Consider the following 12,134-nt stretch of genomic DNA (forward strand, 5'->3'; position numbering starts at 1 on the left):
CATACTTAGAGTTACCACGCCGGTTTTGCAGTATACGTGGCTCAAAAGTCTGTCTGAAAAGTCTGAGCTGGCGTTATAATTCGAGAACGACAAATCACATTGGGAGGCTGTTTGAACCTCGGCTCAGTTACGAGCTGCCATCTCCCTTGCCTTTCTCCTCAGCCCGACATTTTCCCGGACTCCTTTCCAGTCCTGGACATGAACAACTGTCAGACGGTATCCAGCTGTTTCGGAAACCTGTGTGGGAAACGAGGAAAAGCAATTCAGTAAAATTTACAAAATTCCACGGTACTTATTTAGAGATGCACAAAAGGCAGTTTCTGAACATATTGACAGAACTTAAAAGGCGATCAGAGATGCCAAATAGATGCTAACAGCATGCGATTGCTTTTTATTCAAGAAGTGAAAAGCTCTTGCGCCTGAGTCACCTTCACTATATATCGCTGACTGATTAAGGTACAAGTTGTTTCACTTGAGCTCGCTTTCCTATCTCTCCTTGTTTAGATTTTCTTGCTCCTCTTTGATATAAAGAAAAAAGCATGGGTACAATATCAATGGGTGGCCTGTCTTGTCACTTCCTCAATTTCAATGCCAACGTGTCTTTGACTTGAGAGCACACGTTAATGTTAGTGATTCTGCGAGAGCACGAGTCATGAGGTTCGTCTCAGTCTGTAAATCCCTTCACTCCTTTTGTTGACTGAATGCGCCGCTATTGTGTCCGCTGCTCACAAATGCAAACATGTTTCTCTACTCCAAAACGTGACTGAGGGCTTCTGGTTTCGATTCACGCACTTTGAGACATGGCAGAGTCTGATGGAACTAGAACATTAAGAGATTACTTTGAGATGCATTTGACAGAGAGGAATGCGTGGTGCACTGCGACACCAGCAAATCAAGCTTTTCCTTGACTTTGAGCTGGGACGCTTTTGCACGTTAAGCAAAGGTGATACTACTCCACTACAGAAAGAATTAGGGCACGCTAAATGTACTCTGAAAAAGGATGACCATCTCTGCACATTGATGACCAGGAAGGAGAGAAATTTAACAAAGATTCATACCGCAGTGAAATAGAATTGTCCTCCTTTCCACAACAAAAACACATATGGGCGACCTCATTCCAAGAAAGGTTGGCTGACGAGAACAGTAAACTAGAAAGCTCACTGAACGTCCAACCAGAAGCCTGTTGCTGTAAAAGTGGAACACCACTGTTTCTGCCCGGCTTCAAACCGGGGATCCTTTCGCGTGCAAGGCGAATGTGATAACCACTACACTACAGAAACAAGACCACTACCGCGCCTTAAGGCACTGACCTTCCTGCAGCTTTGAAATTCGCAGCCGTTCAATGCTTCATCTCTCTGTTTCAAATAGGTCGATGTAGTCCAGCGTTCTTGGCAAGATTGAAAAATAAAAGATATCATGTAAACCTGCCCAGAAAATATTCACGAGGACGTTGCCAGGGTTGCCGCTTTTGGACTGTACGGCGAGGCTGAATAGGCTGGGGCAATTTTCCCTGGAGCGTCGGAGGCTGAGGGACGACCTGACAGAACTTTATAAAATCATGAGGGATATGGACATGGTGAGTAGTCAAGGTCTTTGTCACACGGTGGGCGTTTCCAAAACTGGAGGGCGTATAATTAAAGTGAGGGGCAGAAAATCAAAAGCGACCTGCGGGCCATTTTTTTCGTGCAGGAGGTGGTGCGTGTATGCTTTGAGATGCCACACGAAGTGGTGGAGCCTGGTAAAGTTATAACGTTTCCAAGGAATCTGGATGCGTGTATGAATCGGAAGGGTTTAGAGGGATATGGGCCAAATGCTGGCAAATGGGGCTGCATTGATTTCGGATATCTGGTCGACAGTGGCGAGGTGGACCGAAGGTTGTCTGTCCACTCTCTACATTTCTACGACGAAATTGGAAACCACCGGCACAATGGAAGCTAGGAGCGGATGCTCTGCGTTCTCCCACATCGTACACTGACTTGTAACAAAGCGTTCCACTCTGTTGCTTTCCACTTAAACGCAATTCATCCCTCCTCAGCCTCTGGATAATGGCTAGCCAATACAACTGGCTGTTAACCGACGTCCAGCGACTCAAACCCAAGGCTCCTCGAAGGTTGGAATTTGTTTGGAGCGGTCGGCCACACTACCACCAGCGGCAAATTTTCCCATACGAATCTTTCTGATCTTGCTACTGCAACACATCAAAAGCGCCGGCACAGGGTAATGCTTGGAGGAACCTTCTCGTCATTCATTTTCTTACCTGTATGTTGAAATGTTTGTCTGTGGCTTGTTGCAGTGTCCCAACGCAAGCGAGATGAGCAGCACCTCATTTTCCACGAGGGGACCCATTAGCCCGCAATATTGAATTCAATAATCTCAGGGCCTAAACTCTCCCATGTCCCAGCCTCTACCCTACACACCAGGCCTTGTTATCACATAGTCTGCTATTACACATCCCCTGTTGTTCCTCATTAATAGTCCCCATTAACATATATTCACCCTCCCAGCCTAATCGTTATCAACTCTTTGTCTGTGCAACTGCTCTTCTCTCTCTTTAGGCTCTGTCCTATCGTTTACTCCCTACCCCATCACACCCCACCCCCACCTTATTTTCCGCATGTAAACTGACGTTTTCCCAGCCACCATCAGTTCTGAGGCAGGGTCACCAGACCCGAAGTGTTAACTCTGTTTTTTTTTCCCTTCACATATGCTGCCAGTCCTGCTGAGCTTTTCCAGCAACTTTGTTTTCGTCCTGATTTACAGAATCCGCAGCTCTTTTGATTTTTATCATTCAGTTCTGGATATGATCAGCAGTAAACTCTCACACAAATCTTCCACCATACTGAAAAATACCCAGCAACCATTATTATCTATTCCCTGTTGGTTTCAGAATTCAGTGGGATTTCTTGTCATATCCGTCATGAATTTGAAACCAGACTCGTAGAAAGGCAACGAAATGTTTCCAAACATTGCATATAGATTTTAGCTCAAACCTGTTACGTATCTTCTTTCAGCACATTTGCTGCTGGATAATTTTATCACCGTTGGCCTTTCTTCGCAGTTTGAACATGTGTTAAAATATGCACCATTCCAATGGTTAACAACACACACAAGACTGAAGAGACTGGAAGGGGATAAGAGGCACTGGGGACATTTGTGCAACTAATATATTGGGGGAACAGGAAGATCAGCACTATTTATACTGCCATCTGCAAGTTTATCACTTTGTGTCTTACATTCGCACTCACTGCTTTCCAGGCAAAGATTGGACTTACTATCAATCTGTATTTACACCAAGCAGGTACTTTATCTGGTAACTGGACAGGCAGAGGAAACTCGATTTCAACTCTGGGCAGAAGCAGTCAGCGAATCAGAAAGTGGATAGAATGTCATCAAGTATGTCAATGAGAAAAACAAGTAATTCGTACCGATATGCTTGACGCACTGAATAAGACCATACGGTACAGGACCCAAAATAAATCATACTACCCATCATATTCACGCCCCCATTCCACGTGATCGTGGATAATCTGATATTCCTCAGACTCCACTTCCATGCCTTATCCACTTAATCCTTGATTGCCTTAACAATTAAAAATGTCTATTTGAGCCCTGATTTTACTTATCGACTCAACCTGACAGCCCTCTGTAGTAAAGTATTCCACAGACTCATTGCTTCTGAGAGAAGAAATCTCCTCATCTCTGTCCTAAGTAGGTGACTCCTTGGACTGAGATCATGCCCTCTGGTCCTAAACTCTTCCACAAAGAGGAAATATCCTCTCCACATTTACCCGATCAAGCCCCCTAAGAATATTAGCAGTTTCAGTGTGGCCTTCTCTCATTCTTTTAATGTCAAATGAGTACAGGCCCACCATACTCAAGCACTCCTCACTCGAAAATCCCTCTATGGACCAGACAACACGGTGAACCTTCCATGCACTGACTCAATGCCAACGTATCTTTCCTGAGATGTAAGTTCCAATACTGCTCACTGAATTGCAGCTGTGCCTTGTATAATTAGAACAAACCATTTCTATATTTATTGTTTATTCTATTTGAAATATAGGCTATAGTGAATTTGAATTCTGCCACCTGACAAAAGAGCAGCTCTACGAAAGCTTGTGATTTCAAATAAACTTGTTGGACGACTGACTTCTGACTCATTATTTAGCTACCCACTTATTTTCGCGTCATTCACGTAGTTGTCATTCACTTCTAGGTCATTGGTTGTGTCTGGAGGGGCAAGTGACTGAAGTGAAGTGATGTTGAAACTCTTGTCATTCGGCCAACCTGCAAGAATTTAGAACTATGTTCTTGATGCTCTAGTGTCTTCACTTCAACTGGAGTATGGTCCATGGTCAGGGAATAATGACTTATTTGCTTTGTGCATATATTCTAAAAGAAGGTGACTTACAAAGTGTCTGAAAACTAAATGGTCACAGTCGATCTGGCGGAATCAGTGGAGTGCGAGTTCAACTTTCACATCAAAGCTCGAGATCCCGGTCAGACAATAGATCAAGGAATAACACGGAAGAGAGGCTTTGGAGTGACAGAGGATGAAAAGCAAGGGACATGAAATGTTGGAAAACAGCACATGGGAACTGTATAAAGAGCTGGAGCTCGAAGGCTCATTGTGGGTGTTAATTGGTCAGATTCTTCTGCCTGCCGTTTGAATGGACAAACACAGCAGTCCTGTTTTAACAATTACAACTCGTTTCAATTCGAAACGTTCATGAATGTTGCTGTCCCAAAATGATTCAATCATTCGCTAAATGAGAGACACCTTTGGTTTCTGGGTTATTGTCACTCATCAGACCTTTGTCGCTCTCAGTGGATATATCTGACTGTCCCTCTGTCGGTATCAAGTGGAGGATGAGTGGAACGTTGACTGAACAGCTCCTTCAGTCAGCATCAGGCCAGTTGGCCAGATTGATCCAATTGCAACCAACCACTCCCCACCATCTTCTCAGGGGCGACTGGGAAGTTGTAATAAATGCTGAAGTACTCACATCCAAGGGAAGAATTTTAAAAAAAAAAGGCTCGAAGTTTCTTCAGATTGATTAATCTTCTAATTCACTAAGGTTTTGGAGTAGATCTGTAGCTCAGGTTGTGGGTGTTGAGGTTGGTTGGCTGCCGAGTTGTTTTGTTGTTCCGCAGACGTTTCGTTACCGTGCTTGATAACATCCTCAGTGCAGCCTCTGATGAAGCTTTGGTGTGTTTCCCCAACTGGTTTTTAAACTCTCGGGTCCGTTGCGATGGATTGCCTCACTTCCGAGTTTCCTCCACAGTGGAATGTATACGGGGTCGAGTTCAATTGTGTTTATTAATAGCATGCTTCGTGGAGTGCCATGGCATGGATGTTACCAAGCAAGGTAACAAAACGCCTGTGGAACAACAAACCAGCTTGGCGAGCGAACCAAACTCAATTCTAATTCACTGTAAACACTAGTAACGACGATTTTGGCGCTTTGCAATTCAGTGGTAGCGTGGCCGAGCAGTCTAAGGTGCTGGTTTTTAAGCTTCATTCTCTATTGAGTCGTGGGCTCAAATCCCACCACTGCCCTCACCATTGGTGGTGGATGCTGAGAAAGGGCGTTTTTGTTGCGTCTACTTTTCATCTCGGTGTTTGCAGTTCCTCGGGCCTCTGACAGTTTTGGTGACAAAAGCGGTAAAATGGGCAACAGGTACTGAAAACAGTGACAGCTCCAGCTGTTCAGTGCCTCCTCAGGTCTCCGCTTGGGGACTTTGCATTCCATGTTCGCGCCGGTTTCTGTGTCTCAATTGGTCGGTGGCTGAAAGAGCCGTGGCTCGAGACCACCCATGTACACAGTCTCAGCGGTTTCAGATCAAACAATTATACCGACCACGTACAGACATTTCACCCATTAGAACTCTATGATGAGATTGGATTTAAGCAGCACATCAATGATTCGCCTCGGCTCCACTCGGATTGGGTCAGGGACAGGGACAAGTAACAGGCCAGTACACCGTACTCTCCATTCGAAAAGTGGTGTGATCCTTTAGTTATACATTTTGTGTCTGACACCTCTCTCACTGACACCTGATGAAGGAGTGAGGCTCCAAAATCTTGACCGTTCCAATAAACCACTTGGGCTTTAACCTGGTGTCGTGTGATTTCTGACTTTGTCTGCTCCAGTCCAACACCGGCACCTCCACATTTGGGATTTTGCACAGTTTGTGGACGTCCGTTTCCGTGGGTCAATGGATCAGTATCAGTATGTAAATTGAAAAGATGCTGGCTCACGACCATGCAGATACAGTGCTTCATTTGCTTTGGGTCAAGCAATTAAGGCTGCAAGTCCTTCCAGTTAACACAGGCAAAATCCATGACAAGATTGAATTCAAAACATACCTATCAAAGACTCTCTCTTCCCCTGCTCCACACATAGTGAGACAGAGACAAGCAGCGGGATTTGACCCTTTTCTCCAATTTCCCGCTGCCAGCAGAAAGCGGCCATAGCAACTTCAATCAGCGGCTTCCTGCCCATCCCTGGGACACAATTTACAGGAATTCATTCCTCATGAACGGTTCTTCTCGTGTGAAAGGGGCGAAAAAGTTTTCGTTAAATTTGGACAAGGGCTGCAATAGATTCTCCCTATCGTTTGAACCTTTTTAAACAAACCCCTGTCTCCAAATTAGAAGTGGCAAGATTTTGAGATGAGAACATGAATATAAAAACGAACTCTGTTCACATTTAATGAAAAAAGGGAAAAACACACCTTGTTCAGATAATAAGGGAGCAGCGCTGTGAGGCGAATGTAATAACCACTACACTGCAGAAACACAGCGGGCCCACCGACCCTATCTTTTTATGTTGTCTAGGTCTATTATGCACAGGTTATCCAATCATCTATTACATTAGTTTCTAATGCAAGAGACCCTCTCTCAGCGGCCACCTATCACTGCCGTATTGGGTCTGTAGTTTGGTGATTCACCGAATGGCCATGAGTTCATTTCTTTCTGGGGCCTGTGAGAATTTTCACCACCTGCTGCATCCAACATCCAAAGGAGCTCTTTAAATGTCGTTTGAAATTATTTCTGATGCAACAGTGTTAACACCACCATGTCATTTCCTCCACTAGCTAGAAATGCTTTTGAAATACCACATTCCTGTTTGTCCTTCCAGGTATTTGAGAAAGGTATTTCGGAAGTAGCTGATGTGAGCAATGTTTCAGTTCAGCAGGAAGAATGAGGTGGAGCAGTATAAATTGCAGAGTGACGAGAAAACAATGGGAGACTAACACGGACAGGGAAGTGACCGAATGAATCTTCTTTGCTGGAAACAGACTCTGACTTTGAAGTCTGAAAATTGAACAACATAAATAAGGTGGGTGAAATCCTTGCTTTCTTGGGGCTGGTTTGTCCCGAGGCTACTGTCACTTTCGGGGAATGTGTCAGATTGCTTCTGTTTGTAGGCGAAAATGAGGTTCAGTTCCCCGAAGGGGACATGAGCACAGTTTTACCATCTCAAACTTCAGTCCCATTTATTGAATCTTTTGAGATTAAAACGTCACAGGGAAATATTATTGAGATGAATACATGAAAGGTCAGAGCATACAAGGCTACAGGCCAAGTGTTGGAAACGGAAATTGATGAGCCTATAAAAATTCAATGATTCGATCACTTTGGAAGAGAAAAGAAGACAAAAGTTCAGTCATTAAGAGACAATGCACGTGCTTCTGCCGTCATCTCTGGTGGTTAGGATTTGGTACTTTCCCCTTCGCCGCCTGGGTGTGATTCCCGGTCAGGGATACAGGATTGATTGTTCCTGACTGGGACAACAGCAAAGGTAAAGCAGTTCTGACGGGAATCCTTTCAATATCTTGGATCAGTTCATGTCCCCAAGAAAGTCAATGTCCCAGCCTCTTAAAGATGGGAATGGTGCCTGAACTCTTTCCGTTCAGTCAGACAGTTCGCTCTTCATTCTCCTCTGATTCCACTTCCCAAAGAGATTCCAAAGATTCTTGATGCTGAGACTGGGCAATTTGTTTTGTTTTCTTGCCATTCCCAATAGCTGCAATGATTGGGTTGGTGGGTTTGGAAAACTAAAAGTTACTCATGAGCAGCTTGTGGTTTCAGGTTCCTTTTCCTTGGAAGAAGCTGGGACAGTGCTGGCATTCATTGACACGAGAGAGAAATGACTCTCGTTCCCACAGAAATTCAAACGTTATCACAGTTTCATAGTACGGAGAAATATTAGTTGGGAGGTGTAATACATTTCGAGACTACACTCAAGCCAGGTAGGAACCGAAACTACACTCTCCCGATTTGTAATTAGGCATGGTATCCATTACGCCACTTGCTCAACCTGCTCTGCAGTTTTTCACATTGCAGTTATGGTGTTAACACGGACATGAGTAGCAATTGTAACATTCACGACACCAACAGCCAGCAAAGTTAATCGTTGTCACTGCTACAGTTCAATGGCCACGACTTTGTGATGCGGCCAGTTTCACTGGCAAAGAAAACACATTTGTCCTCAGGAAGCTGCCATTCACCCTATCCAGTCCGCTCAGCCATTCAATGAGATCACAACTGTTCCGATAATTCTCAACTCCACTTTCCTGCTTTTCCTCCACAACATGAAGGAAACTCGAGCTTAATCACACCATCGTATATTCCCATTATTGTTCGGAAGTTTAGATCACTTTAATGACCTGTGTGTGTTTACAGGAAATTGAATAATATGAAACGAGCAAAAAAGCCCTTCCTGCAATTTAACCCAGTGCAGAGACAACCATATGAGAAAGTTCAAAGAGCGAAAACATTACCTCCATTTCTCCCTGCACAGATATTGCTCTTCACGAGTTGAATGTTTGCAGCATTTTTCTTTATAATTGTGACATTTTCACGGACAGATCCTCCCTCAATCCACAAACATCTGTGCTGCCGAAAACTGCTTTGTTTCAGGTTAAAATTTATTTCCCAAATCCTGATGTCCCAATAATCCCTGCTCCAAGTCACGAAAAGCTGCTCCAGGTGAGGTTGGAGCTCACAGGCTCGGCATTTCACGCACCTCAACAACGTCATAGAAGGACTGCGCGCTCACCGATTGCATCTTTTATTCCTTGTGACACGTGCTACAGAAATGTGGCAAAATAACAAACATTTTTACGTGAAAATATTCTACGAGGTGATCATTTTCTTCCTTCAAAGCCTCGCTGTCTCACGTTCTGCGTTTGATGTATCAGAATTCAAACCCAGCTCTTGGAGACTTCTCTCCGTTCCACAAACACCAACCCTCCTTTACGTTGCTCGTTTCACTTCACCAAGAAACTGTGCAATCTAACATTCATTTTTACATTGACACCGTTCAGTCTGTCCTGCTACGGTCACTGTCGCTGAGTGAACGTGCTCCAGACTTACCAACGAAACCTTGAAACCAGTCAATCCACTTCGATACTGCTGTTGTGACAGAAGCTTTGACCTGACATGCACCAGTGATTATTGGAGTCTCAGACTCAGGAAAAGGACACAGGACAACATTGATCAAAAGAGACTTCGATGGACAGACCATTTTCTGTGGTTTTCTGCGGCATTTATTTCATTTGTTCATTCGGTTGTAGCGAGAGTATTGTGTGCAGTTCTGCAATTCACATCACAACAGGGATGTGATAGCAATGGAAACGATGCAGAAGAGTTTCACCAGGATATGGCCTGGGCTGAAGACTTTCAGTTATGAAGAGAGGTTGGACAGACTGGGTTTGTTTTCCTTAGAGCAGAGGAGATTTACAGGAGGCAAGATTGAGACGTACAAAATAATGAGGGATATTGACAGGGTAGACTGAAGGAAACGTTTCCTCTTGATAACGAGATCGATCAAAAGAGGGGAATAGATTTAAAGTATGATGTCGAAAGGTTTGAGTAGATGGGCAGAAAATCTTTTTCAGCCAGTCGGTCTTTGGAATCTGGAAGCCAGTGCCTGTAGGTGTTCGAGAAGCCAGACATCCTAATAACTTTAAGAAGCATTCAGACGTAAATTGTGATGCTAAGGCATACAAGGTTATGTGCCAAGCGATGGAAAATAGAATTCAGATAGCAAAGCAGTTTTATTTGCCTAGTGCAGGCATAGGGGTCTCAAGGGGAGGGCTGGGCATGTGCCGTCCTCGGTAGTAAAGTGGTTAGTTCCCCCGCCTATTACACGGGAAACCGGGGTTCAATTCCCCACCGTAGAGGCGTTTAAGCCTTTTTGATTCAACCTTTGGTGATGCCTGTGCGGAGTTTGTGCCTTCGCCCCTGATCTCCGTTGAGGTTTCTTCTCACAGGCGAAACATCTGCTGGTTTGGTGAAATGGCCGTGGGAAATTGCCCGTCTTGTGCAGTGATGTGCAGACCAGATAGTTCAGCCGTGGGAAATGCGGGTTTACGGAAAGCTCTTCTCGGGTCTGAGGGTGTGTCACTGGACCCGCAACGTTAACTCTGATGTTTTCTTCACAGATGCTGCCGGACCTGCTGAGCTTTTCCAGCAACTTTGTTTTTCTTCGAGAGTCGGTGCAGCCTCACTGGGCCGAATGGTCTCTGTCAACAAAGTCGGTTTTCTATGATCTCTGACTCTATGCATTGTAGTCTCATTTTGGATTGTGAAATTGTCTGCACCAAAATGTACTGCTCATTAACATCGGTTCGTGATCCACACGACATAAACTGTCATCATCATTTCTATGTTAAAGAACACAGCTATTTACTTACATCTCTGTTTCAAATAGATCGATGTAATCCAGCGTTATTGGCATTGTTGAAACATAAAAGTTATCATGTAAACCTGCCCAGAAAATATTCACGAGGACGTTGCCAGAGTTGCAAGTTTCGGACTGTACAGCGAGTCTGAAGAGTCTGGGGCAGTTTTCCCTGGAGCGTCGGAGGCTGAGGGACGAACTGACAGAACTTTATAAAATCATGAGGGATATGGACAGGGTGAGTAGTCAAGGTCTTTATCACATGGTGGGCGATTCCAAAACTGGAGGGCGTATAATTAAAGTGAGGGGCAGAAATTTAAAAGTGACCTGAGGGCCATTTTTTTCGTGCAGAAGGTGGTGCATGTATGCATTGAACTGCCAGACGAAGTGGTGGAGCCTGGTAAAATTACAACATTTCCAAGGCATCTGGATGCATGTAAGAATCGGAAGGGTTTAGGGGGATATGGGCCAAATGCTGGCAAATGAGGCTGCATTAATTTAGGATATCTGGTCGACATTGGCGAGGGAGACCGCAGGTTGTGTGTCCGCTCTCTACATTTCCGTGACGAAATTGATAACCACTGACTTAATGGAAACGAGGAGCGGATGCTCTGCTCTCTCCCCCAACTTACATTGATTTGTAACAAAACGCTTGCTTTTGTGGTTTTCAAGGTTAATGCAGCTCATCCCTCCCCAGCTTCAGCATAACACCCAACCAACATAGCAGGCTACCAGCGAAAGTGGCCGCTGTGGGATTCGAACCCACGCCCCTGAGAAAATGGGAATCTGAATCCAGTGCCTGAGACCGCTTGGCCCCTGTACACGTGCAGCCGACGTTCACGTATGATTCTTTCTGATGCTGCTACTGCAAAACAACAAAAGTGAAGGCACAGGGGAAGGCTTTCAGGATCCCGATCTTGTTCGTCCATTTTCTTCGCTGCCCGGCAGTGCCCAGCTAAAACATTATTTTCCCATGAGATGCTGACGGCTGTTCGATTAAATATAAAATCAACAGAAAGCCGAACGCATGTTCTGAGACTCGGTTAGGCAGCAAATCTAATGTGCCTGGGAGAAAGTTTAGTCTGTAATGGTTGTATAAAGATAACATGAACTGCACGACATTTCTGGAATGTGGATTTTCGCTTTGATAAATGACTTCGCCCTTTGCTTGAAACATAACAACTTCCACGTTTACACATAGCGTGAAAAACACCGGACTACCGGGAAAATGCACCAAGCTGAGCAGGCCGTGTACCAGATCACACCGTGCAGCACACTTACAGTTACCACGCAGCTTAGTCTTCAGAGCACACGTTAATTTTAGTGACTCTACGAGACCGCGAGTCAAGAGTTTCCTCTGAGTCTGTAAATCCATTCCTTCCTGTTGTTGCCTGATTGAGCCACTACTGTGTCCACTGCGAAGAAATGCAAATATGTTTC

At 44.7% G+C, this 12,134-nt stretch overlaps 1 non-coding gene across 1 annotated transcript; it reads right to left on the bottom strand.

Annotated features, from left to right (window-relative positions):
* Positions 1–1,206: 1,206 nt before the first annotated feature.
* trnaa-ugc lies at positions 1,207–1,280 on the bottom strand. Its single transcript has one exon. It is a non-coding gene; the product is annotated as a tRNA-Ala (tRNA).
* Between the last annotated feature and the right edge of the window lie 10,854 nt (positions 1,281–12,134).

The sequence above is a fragment of the Rhincodon typus genome, chromosome 8, assembly GCF_021869965.1.
Source record: "Rhincodon typus isolate 14 chromosome 8, sRhiTyp1.1, whole genome shotgun sequence".
Taxonomy (NCBI): Eukaryota; Metazoa; Chordata; class Chondrichthyes; order Orectolobiformes; family Rhincodontidae; genus Rhincodon; species Rhincodon typus.